A 16717-nucleotide genomic window follows, 5' to 3' on the forward strand; every position below is an offset into this window, starting at 1 on the left:
CTTTTCACAACTTTCCACGCCAGAAACACAGACCTAGAAAATGCACTGACAGTGGTGTTTATAGAACTAGGGTCCGGGAAAGGATCAGCTGTGACCTGGAAACCCTGTCTTCAGTGCAGTGAGGATGGGTGAGTCCGTAAGGAATCTACAGCTAGATTATGTCTATAACAGATACGGTGTTACAGAAGGTAAGTAACTTGTCTATCTGATAAAGAAAACTAGCAGCAGACTCCTTACCTTAAAAAAGATAACCAAGCAATATGATTCCCACAGGAGGAACTGTGGACAAAGTTAGGACAGAAAGACACACAGACTGCCAACAGGCCTCACCAAACACGACCCACAGCCTGTTCTCCTGCCACCGGACCTTCACCACCACAACCACCCAACCCTCAACATCACCAACGACACCCTCAGCTGCAACCTCCTCAAAGTGCGCTCCGTATACAAACACACAGAGGAAATCTGGAACCTACTCGACTCTCTCTCGCCAGACGTCATCTTCTTCACAGAGACCTGGACCAATGCCGCCTCCGCCCCGACATCAACACCGCCATCCCAGACGGCTACAAGATCGAGTGGAAGGACTGCCCCTACCACCCAGGAGGAGGCCCTGCCATAGCCCACAAAAGCACCCTCCGCCTCTCCACCTCTAGCGAAACCTTCCCCTTAGTTCGAAATGGTGAGGGACATGTATTCAATCTCTTTAGTTAAGTTATGGACATCAGGGGTAGAGAGAAATACGTCTAAGCGGACGGGTAAGTCACAAAGACTTTAAAGAATGGAGTAATCTCATCCCAGCTGATGCAGGCTTCTCCAGGAGTCTGCCAGGCCCCATTGCGGCTGCCAGTCAGAAAATACTTTAGCCATGTGGGTCGTCTGGGAGTCCCTCAGCGGTGTGAGAGCAATCCAGTATGGTGTTAAAGACGCAATTAAAATCGCCCCTTATGAGTGTTGATGTTGTTAGGCATGGAGCTAGGCGCCAAGACAGATGGTCAAAAAAGGTACACTTGTCTGTATTGGGATCATATATGCTCACCAGTGTTATCTTGATGCCATCTAATCATCCTTTTATGGCCACATACCTACCCTCAGTATAGATCATGGTATCTGTGAGTTGGAATGGGACCCCTGCTTTTATCCCTATAAGTGTTCCTCTGGCATATGCATTAAAGTACGCTTGGCCTTGCCATCATTTTGTCAGTGCCTGGCCTTTTTAGTGGTGTGGTGCATCTCTTGCAGGAGCACGATATGTGTTCCCCTTCTACGTAGGTAAATAAACACAAAGGGGCAGATTTACAAGCCCCTTGCGCCTCATTTACACCGCCGTTGCATCACTTTTGTGACGCAGCAGTGGCGCAAATCCTGCTCCATGGTGCGGGGGTACTTACAACGTGACGCATCTGGGAGATGCATCACGTTGTAATGCCCTGCGCCACATGTAGGCGTTCCTATGCAGGGGGGGGCGTTCCGGCGCAGGAACGCCTCCTAAAAGTGGCTGAGTGAAATCTACAAGATTTCACTCAGTCACTTTTGAGCCCATGCTGCGTCAAAACCCTGCGCCTGCCTGAAGCAGGCGTAAGGATTGACGCAGCATTAACTAGATAGGGCCCCCAGAGCATTGCTGGAGCTGCGTCGCGCTTGCGACGCAACTCCAGCAATGCGTCACTTTTACGGCACAGATGCGTGATGCATCTGTGCCGTTTTTGCACCATGGTGCGCCGCATTGTAAATGCGGCGCATCCATGATGGCGGAGCTGTGGCACACAATAACTGGCGCATCCCTGCTGATTTGCAGGGATGCGGCAGTAATTGTAATTATGCCCCAAAGTAGCTTTTCACCATGGTATGCATTCCCCTGACGTTCCATGGCATACATTTATATCTTAGGTCATTAGGCATGCGTGGTGTCTGTATGAAGTAAAGCCCCCCTCACTCTATAGTTGTGATCCTGCTTACCCCTTCCATTGTGTCCCTACCTGCTTCATGTGTATCTTATGTGTGACTCACTAAACCCCAACTGTAATGGCATTAGCAAAGAGCCCCAACTCTCCGTACCCAGGGCCAGCAGCAACAGGCCACTCGCCCAAACCATATTAGTGTTCAGTAACATTCAGAAAAAAGCCCCGATCCAGCATAATTAGGAATTACTGATGAGACTTCCCTTAAAGTACTTATTCAAATATCATCCCAGACGCTGTGAATGGAAGGGCAGTAGCGTCCTGGGCTGCAGATCAGCTCAATAAGCCTGCAGGAGGATACATGATTTAGATTATATCATCTGCCGTGCGTGGTATGATCTTAGGCATCTCCAATCTTGATGTCCTAGAGGTATGAGATTCTGGTCCAGAATCAGAGTCCTGCTCTGATGTATCCTGCCATGGCTGTCCCCTGCTTAATTGGGCTACTACTTCCATCGCTCTTTGCCGTCCCAGTCGAGCCTCAGCCTGAGACGGGAGTGTTACTTGCTGCCGGTAACGTGCATGTCTGAGATTCCTGTGCGGGCGCTACCGTGCTGGATCATCCATGCTGAGTCTAGGTTCACCCTGGAATTCTAGCCAGTTCCACCCTTCAGAAAGAACCGCACCCCGTCTGTAGACACCACTCCCAGCTTTGCCCGGAAATGCGTGGAGCACTGTAGATCCATCTGTTGCAATTTCTTTTTAACCTCCTGGTAGGATGCCCTCTGCCATTGGACCTCCTTTGAGAAGTCCAGGAAGACCTTCACCGTTACATTAGATACCTTCAGCTCCCCTTTCTTAGGTTCCATTGCTAGGATGGCGTGCCGCTCCCTATAATGCAGGAGCCATGCAATCATGGGGCGAAGAAAGCCGAGAGTGCCTCGGAGGCCGCAATGGTGCGCAACCACTGCACCAGGTATTGCACTGCAATTTCTCCTTCAATTGTCTCCGGGAGGCCTGTGATCCGAATGTTATTTCTGCAGGAGCAGTTTTTGGCATCTTCTGCGTTTGTCTCAAGTGTCCGCACCTTAGCCTCTGTAGCCTGCAGGTGCTTTGTTATTGTGGACATAGCTTGGGAGAGATCCACTAATGCGCGCTTGTTGCTGGTCACCTTCTCCGCCAGCTCTCTATGGTCATCTTTCAGCAGGTTGAGATCTGTGCCGACTGTATCAATTTTGAGTTCCAGGGCCTCTCTGGAGACCGTGATAGCCTAAAGTATATCTTGAAGAATGGGTGCAATGCCCTCCGGGGCTGTTGGCGTTGTTCTTTCTAATGTCGCAAGAGTCGCTGTCTCAGATTGGTCTACGTCTTTTTATTTGGAGGGCTTGCCCATTGTTTCTGAGGGTTCAGCTTCCGGTAAGTACTCTGGTTGGAGTCTGTCACATCGAGCGCTTGTCCCATAGTCTGCTAATACTTCCTAGGGGCTAGGTCTGCCCAGTATCCTAGAGGCTAGACATGTAGTAGTAAGGTTTTTTTTTTATAGGCAACACAGGGTGCCAGGCGCTTTGAGGTAGGGCCTACTCTGCTTCCCATGTGCTATGCTGTTTGCCACCACTACTCGTGCCGCCCACCAGATCTTCTTCAGGTCTGCTCTTGTAATTGCCAGTCAATTGTGGAGCCCGAAGAGCTGTCTGTTACTTTTATAGCACAGGGCTACCCCGTGACCTCTTAGCTGGCAAGAAAGACATTTCACCTTGTTCACTTTTCTCTCCTGTTCTCTGACTCCCACAGATCAGGGGTAGCCCAGGTCTCCGATCTGCCCCTCTTTCAGGGCAACAGTAAGGTAGGCTACGCACTCCCCAGCCGGGTAGTTCAGTACATCAGGGTAGGCCTGCTCTTGGTCAAACACCAGTTCTGTTCCCACGCAGGAGGGTATATTCCTGCTCCTTTAATTAGTATTGAGTTTGATAGCGGCCCATCCATGGCGGTGGAGGTGCAGCTCTGCCAACCCCCCAGTTTCTGGATCAGTCCATCTCCAGTCACCTAGCTAGATGGGTGCCTGGTTCTGTAGGTAGTCAACAGCACAGTTCCCCTCCCCAAGGTCAGCAGCTGAGCACCGGCCTCGTCCAGTTGTGCAGATCCGGAAGGCTCTATTTTCCTCCTCGTACAGGCGGGGGCCCCGCTCGCAGTTCCTCAATTATACCATTCTCGTTCCCTGCTGGGGACAGTGCAAGTAGGGCCTCCTCTGGGTGTTGCAGTCTTGGGTCTTCTGTCAAGGCAGGGATCTCCCCTCCTCACACTGCAATCAGCCAGTGCACTGCAAGCTGCCCCTCGTGGTCGGCTCCCTGTGCTCCTACCTACTCGAGGGCCAGCAGTGCGTGGTCAGATCTCTAGAGTAGGACTGGCACTGGCTTCCGATCCTCGCTTGTTCTTGGGTCCGGGCACCGAGAATTATCTGGCACCAGTGCATGACCCCGGTCGTCGACTGCAGGCCGTGAGCCACTCCTCTGGCATTCACAAGTCCGTAGGCATATCGGTTCGGGCAGCAGCAGCCCAGGGCTCTTATCTGTTGTGGCGCTCAATCTTCATTAGGCCAAGGCCAGCCCAGACGACCTCTCCTGGTCACCTGCCTCGGAAGTAGCGTTGCACTGTTTGGCCAGGCAGGCTCAGTTCCGCAGTTCACCTCCCCTCTTGCGCTGAGATGAAGTCTGTCCAGATAGCCTCTCCGCCCCGGCACTGCGCTGCACCATTGGATCAGGTCAGTGTGGGGCCTTACTCTAGTCCCGCCTTTGCTCTCCTTAGTACCCTGTCTCCCGCCATCAGACTGTAGGGTCTCCCGGGCTCTGCCATCTTGAGACCCGGGGCGACGATCTAGTCTATTTGCTGGGATGACTTCAGGCCTACAGAGAGAGATAAGCACCTTGTGGTCACTCGTTCCCTCTTCAGCAGTGATCAGCCACTAATTGAAGCCTCCACAGCTCTGTGGGGGGGGGGTCAGGAAGTCGCTGGATAGGAGTCGCCTCGAGGAGCTCCGAGATGAGCTGCTCACTCCATCGGCGTCAGGCCATGCCCCCTGTCATGTTCAGGTTCTTGTTTTTCTGCAAACAAATGAGTTGAGACACTGTATGAAAAAGCCAAAGAAATTGTGCAACAGTGGGCACTATTATTAGTGCCCAATATTATGCAATCTTGCTTTTATGTAACACTGCTTCTTTGTACGTTATCATGAGCACTACGTGTTTTTCCCATTACTTTTTATCAATTTAATTTTTTTTTATTTGAAGTTGGGTTTTGAGTCTCGTCAGTAAATTAGTGAATTTATTCAGGTTTGAAGAATTCATGACAAGTTGGTAAGGAGAAGGTTAACAGTGGTTCGATTCGCCTTGAGACAGTCTTTTTTCGTGTATTAGTCTTTTTTCGAGCGTCAATTTTAACACATGCCAAACTTCCGGGACATTTAAGCAGGATTTGCGAGTTCAGGAGTACATTGTTTTTATGCGCAGTAAGTTGGATTGCGTTGTGAAGACGGACGTTCTGTCGGAGGTAATCGGGGTTAAGTGCTGATTGCAGGTCTCTGACCTTATGCAGACCAGAAGGAACATTATTTCAATCTTGTTCTTCACAGGAATGATTGATTCATAGCAGCAACGAGGGGTGACAAACAGAAAAGAAGAGTTCACACCTCTGGATCTAACTACTGACATGAGTACTCACACGTTCAGCGTGCCTGGAATAGATGTGCAGGCCTGCCAAGTATCACACATCAGGTGTGATGCTAATGCATTTCAGTGTGGTGATGCCCATCACTGTACTGAAATGCATTGTCACACGTTTTTGCCCCTGACCGCATGGCTGCCCACTTAATGCCAGGTACTAGTGCGTGCCGGTGCTGACAGCCGTGTGTGAGCCGTGGGCTGCAGCAGACTTCACTTGATGCCGGCAGCAGCAGCTCAACAGTTAAAGATCTGCCCTGCCTCTCTCAGACTCAGTGCTTGCTGAACAAGTTACTTACCTTCAGTAACACTTTTTCTGGTGGATACAATATATCCCTGTGAATTCCTCACCTTCTGAATACCCCTGCACCAGCATTCCACAGTAAATTTTTTCTTAGCTCTCCCACGCCGATGAGGACGTCACAATGGACCGGCTCCGCAGGCGGCACCGCATGACGTCATTGGAGCACAAAAGGACCTCGTCGGTGTGCTGACGTCAGTTCCACCCATTTTTTCCATTCCACTGAGGCAACCGGGAGGACCGACACATTTTTAAATACATACATGACATCTCAAATATATTATATACCTATGTCAAATCACAATAGCATAATCAATAAAGATAGCCGAGGTAATGGCAATCAAGAAAACCCTCAATGGGGAAGACTAAAGAGGCTCAAATGGAGAACCCATTAAAAAGGTAAGGACTAGATTAAAATCCCACTGTGGCATAATGAAAGGAGTGGGAGGAAACATATTTGTAAGGCCCTTAATGAACCTTATGACAATGGGGGACTTAAATAAAGATACCAGATCCGGCAAACATATAAAGGCTGAAATAGCCTTTGACAGTAGCTACAGCACAACCTTGCTGTGTCAAAGAAAGTGAGAACTCCAAAATGTTGGACAAATCTGCCTTAAAAGGATCGATGTCTCTCTCTCCGTACCACTTTACAAATCTGGACCAATGTGAAGAATAAACAGATTTAGTGGAGTGTCGCCTGGATGATAAAATAACATCCACTATATCTGGCAGGAGAGAGAAAGAACTCAGGTTGCCCTGTTCAATCTCCAGGCATGAAGGTGCAGGCTCTGGAGGTGGGGGTGTAGAACCTGCCCCTGCGACTGTGAGAGGAGGTCTGCACTAGAAGGAGACGGGGCGGAGAATGTGATGAGAGGTGAAGTAGGTCGGTGTACCACACCCTTCTTGCCCAATCCGGGGCAATCAATATAATTTGGGCTCGGTCTTGGCGAACCTTCCTAAGAACCCAAGGTATCAAGGGTATGGGAGGAAACGCGTAAAGGAGGTGAGAGCTCCAATCTATCTGAAACGCATCCCACAATGCTCCCTACATCGGACACTGGAGATTGCAAAACAACGGGCAGTGCGTGTTCTCCTGAGTAGCAAACAGGTCCAACCGTGGAGACCCTCACATCTGAAAGATGCGATGGTCCACCTCCGGATGAAGCCGAGTAACGTCGACTGAGACTGTCCGCACGAACATTTAACACACTGGCAAGATGATTTGCAAACACAAATCCGTTGGCCATGAGCCCAGGACCAGAGTCGCAGAGCCTCTCGGCAGAGACGATACGACCCTACGCCTCCCTGTTTATTGATGTACCACATCGCAGTAGTGATGTCTGTTAGGATCTGAACCGACTGACCGCAAAGGGAAGGAAGGAAGGCATTCAGTGCCAAACGTATCGCCTGCAATTCTAACATGTTGATATGAAGCAACCTTTCCTCTGGAGACCAAAGACCTTTGACCTCCAGATCCCCCAGATGAGCACCCGACCCTAGAGTGGAGGCATTCGTGATCACTGTGGCCACCGGTGGAGGAAACTGAAAGGGCTTTCATTGTGACAGGTTGCCCTGCACACTCCACCAAGACAGCCCCGCTGCAGCGTCTCTGGAGATTCTGATCTTCTTCCCGAGATCTCCGTTGCACTGATACCACTGCCTGCGGAGGCACCACTCGAGTGCCCTCATGTGCTAGCATGCATGGTTGACCAACAGAATGCAGGAAGCGAACAGACCGAGCAGGCGAAGAACCTTCAGGACTGGAACAACAGCTTCATCGTGAAACAAAGGAATCAACTCCTGTATGTCGAGAATCTTCTGTGGAGGCGGGAGTGTCCAGTATTGCCCCTATGAACAGGCTGCGCTGAGAATGCACCAGGTGAGACTTGGGTACATTTATTGAAAAACCCAAATTGAACAACAGATGAGTTGTCACTTACAAGTGCCACAAAACAAACGCTGGAGACTCCGCTTTGAGCAGCCATTCGTCTGGGTAGGGGAAAACAGGCACCCCATACCTTCTGAGATGAGCCGCTACCACTGCCATCACCTTTGTAAAGACTCGAGGGGTGGAAGTAAGACCGAACGAGAGGACTGCAAACTGATAGTGTTGCGATCCCACCATGAACCTGAGATATTTCCGATGCGACTTCAGGATGGGAGGATGAAAATACGCAAATCGATGGACACCATCCATTCTTCATGTTGCAGCGCAAGAAGAACCTGAGCCAAGGTCAACATTTTGAACTTCTCCTGCCTGAGGTAAAGGTTCATAATCCTGAGGTCCAAGATAGGTCTCAAACGACCGTCCTTTTTGGGGATCAGGAAATACCGGGAGTAGCAACCCTGACCCCTTTCCTGCTCCAGAACCACCTCTATCGCACCTTTTTGCAGCAAAGTAAGAACCTCCTGCTGTAAAAGCAGTAAATGGTCCTCTGAATACCCACCCAGGCGAGGAGGGTAAGGAGGAGGAAACTCCAAAAAGGGGAGGGTGTACCCATTCTCTACAAGATTCAAGACCCAACAATCGGAAGTGATCAGTCTCCAATCTTGAAGAAAGTGGGACACCCAACCTCCAACCGGACCAACATGTTCTAAGATGGGGATCTAGAACTGCTTTCCTACTGTACCAACAGTGGTGGGAGGGGAGGTAGAGGAGGAGGAAGAGGATGGCTGACAATTTGCTCTGCTGAGGCCTCTTTTATTTTTCCCCATGTACGATTTGTACAAGGGATTCTGCTGAGATTGCTGGCGGCCACAAAAAGATGCAGATCTTCCAAAGCCACAATATCTTTTGTAGCCATATTCTCGAGACTGCACTTGAAGGCCTAGAGATCTTGCAGTAGTCCTGCTGTCAATAAAATGCTCTAAGGCTGAGCCTGCCTTCGAACCAAAGAGCTTTGAGCCATCACAAGGCAGATCCAGCAAAGTCGCCTGAACATCAGCTGAAAAGCCCAAAGACCTGAGCCAAGCCTGTCTCCTTGTTGCCACAGAAGACCCCATCCCACGAGTAACGGAGTCAGCAGTGTCCATGCCTGATTGAATCACCTGACGTGCTGCAGCCTGTGAATCTAAAAGGACTTCCAAAAAGTTGGCACAATCCTACTCGGGTAACTTCGGAGCCAATTGAACAACAGAGTCCATTAATGCATGGATATATCTTCCTAGAAGGCAAGTTGCATTCGTAGATTTTAGAGCCATACTGGAAGAGGAGAACACCTTTTCCCAGCTTGCTCCATTTTCTATGAATCCCTATTACCTAAAATGATAGGGAATGCACCAGAAGACTGCTTTGAACAAGAAGTTGGGACAACTAAACTCTCTGGCGTCAGGTGAGATGACAAGCACCCCGGATCACCAGGAGCAGGTCTGTACCTCCTTTAGATAGATCGAGATACAGCCGGAGCTGATAAAGGCTTCTGCCAAACCTCCAAAATTGGATCTGTTAATGCCTCTGTAAAAGGAAGCAATGGCTCAGAAGTTGAAGATGGATTATTTAAAACTTCTGTTAGGATGTTTGACTTTATCTCCGCTGAGGGAAGTTTAAGGCACAACAAATCAGCTGCATTCCTTATCACCACATGGTATGGTGCAATGTCTTGAACAACACCTCCACTTGCAGATGGCAAGTTATACTCAGGGGAAGTATCAAGGCCACTAACTTCCTGAAGGCCTTCAAATTCATCCAGAGAATCCACAATTTCACCTTCCTCCTGATCTTGTAAATACTCCTCCTGGATTAACCTCTATGCCTCTCTCTTGGAGCGCTGTCTTGGCAAAGGCGTCGGTGGAGCCATACGCGGCGCCGGAGACGGCGTCAACGGAGGAACCTCGGCTTTGAACCTAGACGTCGATTAAACTCGAGGCGGCGCCGACTCAGCTGCTGAAGGAGTCCAAGGAGCCAGAGTAGAAGATATCGGCGCAGGGAAATGCCAAGCCGGAGTCGACGGCATGAATGGCATGAAAGGAGCCTGGGGATAGAACTGAGGAACACCCAGGTTGAAAGCAAAAGAACCCACGAGGCCGGAAGGCACGCCGGATGGAGTCGAGGCTCAGGCAAACATGCCAAACATTGCATTTAGAAAACGTGAAGAATCAGTCCCAGAGGAGGATAAGGAACTCTACCTTCCTGAAGGGGAGTCACCTGAGGCGGAACAGGAGCCTGTGGAGCCGGCGCCCGCACAGGTGAAGGCTCACGGACTGGAGAGGGCTCACCAGGCGCCGGTGCCGTTGCTGGAGCCGGAGAATCTTCATGTTGTGAAGAGGCATCCGAAGCTAGTGACACTGGTGTCGGAGAAGGTACTGGCGTCGCCTGAGGTGAAGGATATGGAGAAATTAAGTCCTTCCTTCGAGGTTGTTCAGCTGGCGCCGGCGACCTCAACCTTGAAACCATTGTCTTCGAAGAATGACGATGCGAGGAATGTCTTCTCTTGGACTTCTTGTGCTTTTTCAACCTCGAAGTGTGTGAAGACGAAGACTTTGCCCTTTTCCTACCTCTCTTCTCCTTTTTGTCTTTGGCCATAAACTCTTGGCCTCATGTTCCTTGATAACCTTCGGATTAATTTTTCTGCAACTTCGGTACTCCTCGACGTCATGGTCCGAAGAAAGGCATCAAAGGCAGTCATCGTGCGGGTCAGTAATGGACATATGCCCGCCACACTCTCTACAAGGCTTGAAACCTGTTTTCCTAGAAGTAGCCATTCTGAAAACAAAAGAGATACAAAGTTTTTCTTGATGAAAATGGAGAGCCCTAGAAAAATCATTAGCGTCGACGGCGCAGAAAAAAGGGAACTGACATCAGCACGTCGACGAGGTCCTTTTGTGGCTCCAATGATGGCACGAGGTGCTGGGTGCGGAGCGGGTCCATTGTAACGTCCTCATCAGCGTGGGGAGAGCTAGGAAAGAATATCCAGCGGAATGCTGGCGCAGGGGGTATTAAAAAAGGTAAGGAATCCACAGGCAGAAGTATCCATCAGAAACAATGTTACTGACAATCTACCCTGCTGCCTGAAATTCCAGCCTCACATCCTCCTGGAACAGGAAGTGAGGTCGGTGACCAGAAGCGCGGCGGGCCAGGGACTCGACTGGAGGAGTTGCAGCTGTGTCATCCGGTCCGCGCGGCGTCCCTCAGTCAGTCTTACTTCTGAGACTGTCTGAGTCAAGTGCGCTGCTGCCTGTGCAGGAGGGGCAATAATCTATATTAAGACTCGGCCCTGGCATGTTGTTGGATCAACAGCTAACCCTGGGCGTAGTGGGGCGTAGTGGGGCTCCGCGGAGCTACGCGGAGAGGGCGAGAAGCTACGCCCACTCCCGCACTCCGCGTAGCCCCACTACGCACCTCCCTCCCGCTCTCCCCTACATACTTTATTTAAGCATTTACACGGATTAAAACAAGTTAAAAGCACTTACCTTGTCCGGGGCTCGTCCGGGTCTTCATCTTTGAATAGCGTCCTTTGCCTGGATACCAATGCGCATGCGCGGGCGGCCGCGCATGCGCATTTCTCCCGAGAAATGCGCATGCGCGGCCGCCCGCGCATGCGCATTGGTATCCAGGCAAAGGACGCTATTCAAAGATGAAGACCCGGACGAGCCCCGGACAAGGTAAGTGCTTTTAACTTGTTTTAATCCGTGCAAATGTTTAAATAAAGTATCTAGTGGAGGGCGGGAGGGAGGCGGGTGGCGGCCGACTCGGCTACGCTCACGGAGTGGGCGTAGTGTTGCCGGCTACGCTGTCTACGCAAAATGCGTAGAAGGCAACACTACGCCTACTCCGTGGGCGTAGCCGATTCGGACGCCCACCCTTAGCCGGCACAGCATGATCGACCTCACCTGCTGACAGAAAGTCACTCAGGGTCAGTCAGCACAGGCAGCATCATGGCCGCATGGCGGTGGCATGATCAGAAGCGCCGCATGATGATCAGGCACTGCGGGGAGACTGCACACAGTTCTGCACGGCTGTGCGCCCGTGACCCCGTGCCATGCGGCTCAGTCACGGTCCGCCGCGGCTGCTGAACCCCCTGTGGGCACAATGGCTAAGCAAGTCGCACGCACCACCATCACGGCGGTATTGATCTCATAGACCCAACCCCAGCGGCGTCAGCGGCCAGGCTGCTGAATGTGAACCACGCCAGCCCGGGCCGTCAGATTGGTTCAGCAGCAGAGTCCTGTCATCATAGTCCTGTGAGGCAGATTGTGTGCCAGAATCATGCTGTGTTGGTTATCACGGTAGTCTCCTCCAGTCCTAGCGGGCCAGCTACCACGGGCCCACCTGTAAACGTGATGAGGCTTGCCTTGCAGAAGTAAGTGCCTGAACTGAGAGTAATCATCTCCTAGCTGCACTGACTTGCTATGCTCAAAATGAACTTTTTTGGCTGGTGAGCATTCATGAGATCAATCAGATCTTGTGTCCTCCAAGGCCCTCTCACTTGGACACTGCATTGTTTGGCGGTCCATCTGACTCCAGCTGCTGCCCTCTAGTGAAGCTCCTGTTAGGTGACCACATAATATGGGCCAATCTCCTCTCTGTCCACCCGTGGCCTGCCCAAAATGTCAGCTGCCGTACCAAGTTCTGGAATACTCCAGGGCTTATCTTCACAGCTGCAGAAAAACTGTGGGCAATCCTTCACAAATCCGCATGTGTGGTATTCATTTGAGCTTTACCCCTCAGTTTTGACGTTTGGAGCGCACTGTGGAGATGCTGAATCTGGGAGTCAGGAGCAGAGTGCTAAAACACACGCCCACTTCATTTGACCACTGGCCACGAAATTTGCACCTTTAAATCTAAGAGTAGTACTCTTTACACAAGGTACTCCTTTCATGAAAATGTTAAAAATACACGGGTCATAAAGTATTGAGTCATTTTTGATGCAATGTAAAGAGGAAAAGAAAGTCCACTCTTGCCTTTATGCTTCGAACCAGTCTGCAGTTTCACTTGAGAGTACAAGACATATGTTTTGTGAAAATAAATATGGTGTTATTTAGAGCATGCTTATTAACTAAGCTGCATGCCTGCCCTTAAACTACAATCACGCAGTCTGTCTCCTCACTGTAGTTTCAGCTAGTGCGTTACCGCACTACTCTAACTCATTTTGGGTGGAGGTGAGGTAGATTTGGAGCCGCTGTCATCATTGTTGCATTGCAACTGTTGTTACTAAAGTACTGCCTGTGAAAAACTTGTTTAATGTTTAATATTATGATTACACATTTGTTTAACAGTACAATCAGGTTAAAAGGGCACTATATTAGTGCCCTTCAATTTCAGGTGCTTTGAAACAGTTTTAAGATGTTCTTCTTAGCGTTTTTCAATGTTCAAATGAGTGTAATTTCTGTTATTTATATGTTCCCCACGTCTTCATTGCTTGATTTTGCTCGCAAGAAAGTGTCACTCAAAGTTTTTGAAATGTCACTCATAATTACACTGAAATTATGAAAATGTCACACATAGCAATCTGAAACCTTGGCAGCTATGGATGTGGCTTAGGTGTTATGGTGCACCTAATAACTTCTTTTAATTTTTTATTAGTCCTTTTGTTGTTGGCGTCAAGAACGATATTGGGATTTAAATACAGAAGTAAGAAGCACGATGCATGTTGGTCTAAGTGGTCGATGGAACGTAGCACGCACAATAAGGAGGGCACATTTTGGGATATCGCATTTAGTTGGTAAAGCACAGTTTGCGGTTTTGAGTTTCGTTTTTGACATTGAAGTTAATTGGGTCACTTTTTGAGTGTACACAGTGGTCACAACTAGTGGTGGATCATAGGCTTTTTCTCAAGCACCGGTACACATAATGAGAGTGAGCTTGACACCAAGGTGAAGGTGTTTTTCCTTTAAAACTCTTACACTACAATTTTCTTTCTCCTTCAGCTTTGGGTTGTTTCTAAACTGAATACTGTTCCAAACATGCTTAGTAATTACATTGTTATTTTCTTTACAGCTGCCCTTGAAAAAGGGTGATAGCATCTGAAATGCAGTGGGAATTGTATTTAATTGTAATTTTATTTTTAATTTAGAAGTTTATAGGGTGTCCGAATCACCCCCAAAGGGGTTTCTCCGCGCTATGGGCAATTACAAAACAGAACTGGCAAGGGTTTAACTAGCAAAAAAGTTCAGTTTTCAGGAGTTTCCTAAAGATTGGAATGTCATAACATCTCCGAAGTTTAAATGGTAGATGATTCCATAGCATGGGTGTCCAATAAGAGAAGGATTTACCTCTTCTAGGTGATTTCCTGAAGCCGAGAGTGATGAGGAGAGCCTTCCTCCGAAGAGTAAGGACCTACCGGCTGTTAGGGGATGCGTTTATCAGCTAGCTAACTCTTTGCCCATTAAGGCTATGTGTGCTATACAGCAAATTTTAAATTTGATTCTCTAGTGAATAGGAAGCCAGTGGAGTTGTTGCAAAAGGGGGAGAGAGCCTGTTTTGGGAGGCATATTCTTGACTAGCCACGCTGCCATGCGGTTTAAATAATGGGCTGAGTAAGCTGCTGGACAGCTGACTCCTGCAACCTCCTCTAAAATCTGAAGTAGGGCTACCCACACTCTTGCTCACTCTCTTCATACAAACAGGAATCCTGCAGTGGAACAGAGAACGGGCAAGAGAACAAAGACCAGCCTCAAGCGAATCCAAAGAAAAATAATCACTCAGAGCAAGTCAGAACAGCAAATGCCGGTAGTGAGTAGATTTTCAAAATATAAGGCTGGGTTAAACTGCACCACGCTATGACCAGGAAATGGTCAGAGAAAGGCGGCGAGCTAAAACATAAGAAACTGTACCAAACTTAACTAAAAACTTAAGAACAGTGCCAATAAAATCACTATTAACCCTGATATTCCGGTGCGTGTCCACGCTGCCATGCGGTTTAAATTATGGGCCGAGTGAGCAGCTGGACCGCTGACTTCTGCGACCTAATTGAATCACGAATTTCGAATGTTCATTTAATAGTACATTCTTTGCAATATCAAATCATTGAGAAATGCTCATCCATGATGAAGCACATGTACAACATAAAACACAGCAAAGTATTTTGGAATGTTATTAAAAATTTAATTAAGTTAATGTAAAGTTCGTTTAAAATACATACTTAGGGTGAACGTTTAGCCCATGGGCTGTTGAGGTAGGGAACATTGTTTTTAGAGCACCAAACGGTGCACTAGGGTGGACGGCAGTTTTTAACAGAGACAAGCAGCTCACGCCATTCGATTACTTTTGGCAGAAAAGCGTACAGGGATTACTAATGATTGCGTGTTGAAACTCATATTTACACAGGAATGTGTTCCATGTCGACTCTTAAGTTTTGTCAACGCCAAAACCCCCAGGCTGCTGTGGCAGAGTGCAAGTGCTTGGTGAGGGGTCTCTTAGGGTAGCACAATTTGTGCTACAGCCGGTAAAGGACCCTCTTTAACCACAAGGCCCTTGGTACCAAGGGTACCTTTTACAAGAAACTTATATCATAGCTAAAGGGGAGGCAAATGGGGAAACAAAAGGTACAGTTTAGGGAAAACAATCTGGCACAGGAGACTTGGTTGGCAGGGACCTTGTGCACATCCAGTCGAAACTACATAATGAGTTATTTACCTTCGGTAACAATATATCTGTAAGAAACAGTAATTAGTCTTAGATTCCTTACCTTAAAATATCCCCAGGTGTCAGACTGGACCCGGAAAGTTTTCATCAGCAGTACCCTTGCGCTTCGGTAGGCGTCGTATGCGGCTCCGCGTCCGTCGTCGTGATTGCCGGAATGACGTCGTCGGAGTACTTAGGCGCCGCCCTCGCGCACTGAAGTCAGTTCTGTACATAGCTTTCCGTACCAGGAACGCAGAGCCATGATAGAAACCGACACTGGTGCCATGGAACTAGGGCGCTGAAAGGATGTCCTTAACCCTAGATATCGGTTTGCAGAACGGGGAGGAAGGGTGGGGCGGTAAGGAATCTAACACTAACTACTGTTTCTTACAGATATATCGTTACCGAAGGTAAGTAACTTTTGCATCTGAAAGAAACAGGTTAGTGTTAGATTCCTTACCTTAGAATAGATACCCCAGCAATTCCAACCCTGGTGGTGGGTCTGCGAACCAAAATCCCACCAGAAAGTCCTGGAGAACTGAACGGCCGAAACAGCCATCTCTCCGGACTTGGCTGTCCAGGCAGCAATGCCTAGCAAACTGTGCAGCGAGGCCCACGTAGCTGCCTGACAGATGTCCTGCAAGGGAACTCCCCAACCCAGGGCAGTAGTAGCCGCCGTGGCCTGAGTGGAATGTGTGCGCAGCCAAAGAGTAGCAAACCTTGATTCACAAGACGACACACCGAGAGATGGTCCGCTTGTGCACTGCCCGTCCCGTCTTAGCGCCCACGTAACCAACAAAGAGCTGGTCGTCCACCCGGAACTGGTGTGTGCGATCTAGATAGAAGGAAAGCGTAAGTTTTGGGTCCAGAAGGTGGAGCCTCTCTTCCTCTTTTGAGGGATGCGGGGGTGGAAAGAAGGTGGGCAAGGTGATGGGCTGCCCAATATGAAAGGCTGTGAGCACCTTGGGCAGGAAAGAAGGATGAGTCCTCAGAACAACCTTGTCCGGATGGACAGAGAGGAAAGGAGGTTTAGAAGATAGAGCCTGGAGCTCACTCACTCTCCTGGCAGAGGTGATGGCAACCAGGAATGCAGTTTTAAGAGTCAGAAGACGAAGAGGACAGTTATGAAGTGGCTCAAAGGGAGCGCACATCAGATACGTTAGAACAAGATTCAAGTCCCACTGAGGCATCACGAAGGGAACAGGAGGAAACATGTATGTAATGCCTTTAAAGAATA

General features: G+C 49.1%; 1 protein-coding gene across 1 annotated transcript in view; it reads right to left on the minus strand.

Annotated features, from left to right (window-relative positions):
* The window catches only part of LOC144828412 (uncharacterized), a 2343931-nt gene that overhangs the window by 22609 nt on the left and 2304605 nt on the right, over window positions 1-16717 (minus strand). The window lies entirely within an intron of this gene.

This window comes from Lissotriton helveticus, chromosome 4_1 (genome assembly GCF_964261635.1).
Source record: "Lissotriton helveticus chromosome 4_1, aLisHel1.1, whole genome shotgun sequence".
NCBI lineage: Eukaryota > Metazoa > Chordata > Amphibia > Caudata > Salamandridae > Lissotriton > Lissotriton helveticus.